This window comes from Bidens hawaiensis, unplaced genomic scaffold (assembly GCF_021521415.1).
Source record: "Bidens hawaiensis isolate Kalapana, Puna unplaced genomic scaffold, B.hawaiensis_p1.1 tig00049922_1, whole genome shotgun sequence".
NCBI lineage: Eukaryota > Viridiplantae > Streptophyta > Magnoliopsida > Asterales > Asteraceae > Bidens > Bidens hawaiensis.
The window spans coordinates 83,375-86,575 of record NW_027498946.1 but is presented as its reverse complement, the minus strand read 5'-3'; the positions used below and the strand labels follow the sequence as shown (position 1 = coordinate 86,575).

General features: G+C 36.4%; 1 non-coding gene across 1 annotated transcript; it reads right to left on the bottom strand.

The window, feature by feature from the left end:
- Positions 1-2,666: 2,666 nt before the first annotated feature.
- LOC143598300 (small nucleolar RNA R71) lies at positions 2,667-2,773 on the bottom strand. Its single transcript, XR_013147088.1, has one exon. It is a non-coding gene; the product is annotated as a small nucleolar RNA R71 (small nucleolar RNA).
- Positions 2,774-3,201: the final 428 nt, after the last annotated feature.

Sequence of the window (3,201 nt, the reverse complement as noted above, 5' to 3'; positions counted from 1 at the left end):
ATTATTGATTAAATAAGAATCCGAATTAAATTGAAATTTAAAATGGGTCGGGTTTCGGGTTTAAAAATTGACGAATGTCACACATGTGAACATAAATTAAGAATTACCTAAGTCAACATGGATGATTTTCCTAATCTAAACTCCTGTTAATAATGAATAAGAAGATGGAAGTGTAGGTTGATTAAAAGTGCATCTAAACATGGAGAATTTTCTTGAGAACTTATGTAACTCATAGTGTACTTATTTTAGCATTGAAGTATCCCCATATTTTGGTAAAACTCCATGCAAATTTATTGTAATTAATACTTCATAGAGTTATTTGTGAATTTGCAGGTCCGGGCGCCCGCCCGACGAAGAAATAACTATAATATGGTGTTCCTAGGAAAAAAATCAAGAATCTATCCAAAGTGCATGACCATGAACTTTTAGTGAACGACCGTGCACTTCTAAACATCATCCAGTGCATCACGGTGCCCTCCCAGTGATGAGCCAAAATGATCATGCACGGGCATGCACTTTAGGTGCATGACCGTGCACTTATAAGGAATTTGACTAGCGCACTAGCTGGTTCTGAGACAAGACCATGCACGACCGTGAACCTCCCGGGCATGACCGTGCACTTCTCCAAGAACAAGAAAAATCAAGCATGATGATGCACCCGACCGTGCACTTTTTGTGCACGACTGTGTACTTTTTATGGAAACTGCAAATCTGATCGGCAGAAATTGGAACATTGACTTAGTAAATCCGGGCACGACCATACGCTTTAGGTGCATGGTCGTGCACTATGTCCTGACATTTTATAAAAATTCATTTCTCTTCATTTGTTTGGTGTGAAGCCTTGGTCATTCTCTTTCAACTCTTGAAATATATTTTGTGTGCTTCCTTGAGAGTGTTAGGCTTCCACCATCGTCAAGATACTCCATTCCGTTCTTTAATCTTTATTTGATCCTAGTTTACTTTCCATTGTTCTTGAACATGATTTTTAATCTTATTTCTGGCTTGATTGTAGTTGTTAAGCCTTATGGGCTAACTTCTTTTCTTATCTAAACAATGTTGAAGCTTTTGCTAATGTGATATATAACTATGCATGATTTTGGTATATTGGTGTTCTTACAAGAATATTATTTAATTTATAAGTTGATATTGATTGTGTTCATACTTGTTATAGTTGCATAATCTTGTTACTTTTACAAATGTTTAGGCACTCATGTTGGAAAACTATGTTCTAGATGCTTGTTTGTAAAATTTGAATATTCATGTTTACTTTGTTTACATTACTAAGTTAGAAATGACTTGTAAAGATTAACTTGATTATAAAACTATTGATGAGTATGGAACCCTAAACTGAATATTGGAAAATTGATGAGTGATGTTATGATTCTTGACTTGGTGATGACTTTGGCTACTTTAGTGTAATTTTAGGTGGTTAGAATATTTTTCATGCTAGCTTTTATTTGATTATGAGACTTTGTTGTTTTGAAAAAAAAGTTAGTCTATGTTTATCTCTTGATTGAAAACCCATCATGATGATTATTGGCTAGTATTAAGTTGCTTGATTTTAGTCTAGTATTTATGTTTAGATTCATAATGTTTTACCATATCATTGCTATTTTATCATATTAGTAGAGTGGATTCATGTCTAGGTAGTTTGTTGGATTTATTGTGTTCTTGTGTTTTTACTTGCTTATTTTCATTGTATGCTGGTTTAGCTAATCATCTACAAAGATTTAGTACTAGAAAGTTTTCGTGCCTATCGATTGATACTCAGTTCTTACCGACACTTTATTACAAACGATAGGTACACTTGCCTTTCGTGTGTGGTTTTGTCGTAGGTGAAAGCCTATTTTAAAACCCGATTTGTGTGGAACTTTTATTAACATTTATATATATATATATATATATATATATATATACATATTCACCCACGTTAAGTTTTTGGTGCCGTTGCCGGGGACACGATGATTTTTAAAGAACGAATCAAGTCTTTACTTAGCCTTGTTGATGTTTTTGATATATGTTATTTTATTTTATTTAATTTGTATTCATCTTATTTTTATTTTATTTTTATTTTTAGTTATTTTCGTGTCCTTTTCGTTTCCCGTTTCACATTCTTCCTGATGATGAATGTCTACCACGCCCGAACCTGAGCTTGTTTAACTTATTTCTAAGCCCAAGTGACATCTTTGAGAAGGTTGAGAAGGAGAGCACGCGATGTTGCCAACATTATTGAAACCGAAGTTGTGGAGGATACCGACACCCCCGAGGTAGAAGAAGAAGAGATGGCGGACGTAAACGATCAAGGCCACATAAACGACTTTTCCACACCATCCCTTAACGATTATGGCAACAACGTCACGTAGCCCGAGATTACAGTGAGTTTCGAGATCAAGTCGAGCATCATTTATATGATTGAAAATTATGTTTCTTTTCATGGTCTCCAGAACGGGGACCCTCATGCTCACGATTCACATTTCCTTCGATTATGTGTGAGATTCAAAAATAATAATTGTTTTGATGATGTCGTGAGACTTAGACTCTATCCATTCTCACTTTGCGGGTCTGCTCTGGAGTGGATAGAATCACTCCCTTCTGGTTCCATCACCACTTGGAATCAACTAGTTGAGCAGTTTCTACTTTGATATTTCCCACCTGATAAAACTGCAAAATACAGTGCAAACATCACTAGTTTTCGTGTCGATGATGATGAGTCACTTCATGCCGCATGGGAGAGGTTCAAGGGCTTATTGAAAAAATTCCCACATAATGGTTTAACTCACGGGCTTCAGTGCCGTACATTCTTTGACGCTTTATTCGGGGCACAAAAGAAGGGTGTTGATCAGGTAGCGGGAAGAGATTTCGGTAGGTGTACCCTAAATGAGGCGCTTGATATCTTGGTGATAGCCGCTAAGAAGAACTTCGCGTATAATCTGCCTCGTAGTATTCCTTCCTCTAAGGGTGTTCATCACGTTGATTCAAACACACTTGTTTCCTCCCAGTTAGAAGCTCTTACTAAAATATTTGACCAAATGCAATCTGATCTTACCAAATCAAGTTCTTGTTATGGTGTGTGTGACGGAAAACACCAGACCAGTCACTGTCAGCATGCCATGGTGGTGGAGGAAGTTGACTTTATAGGCTAAGAAAATAATGCCTACAAAAATACCTACAATATAGGATGGACAAACCACCCCAATTTTA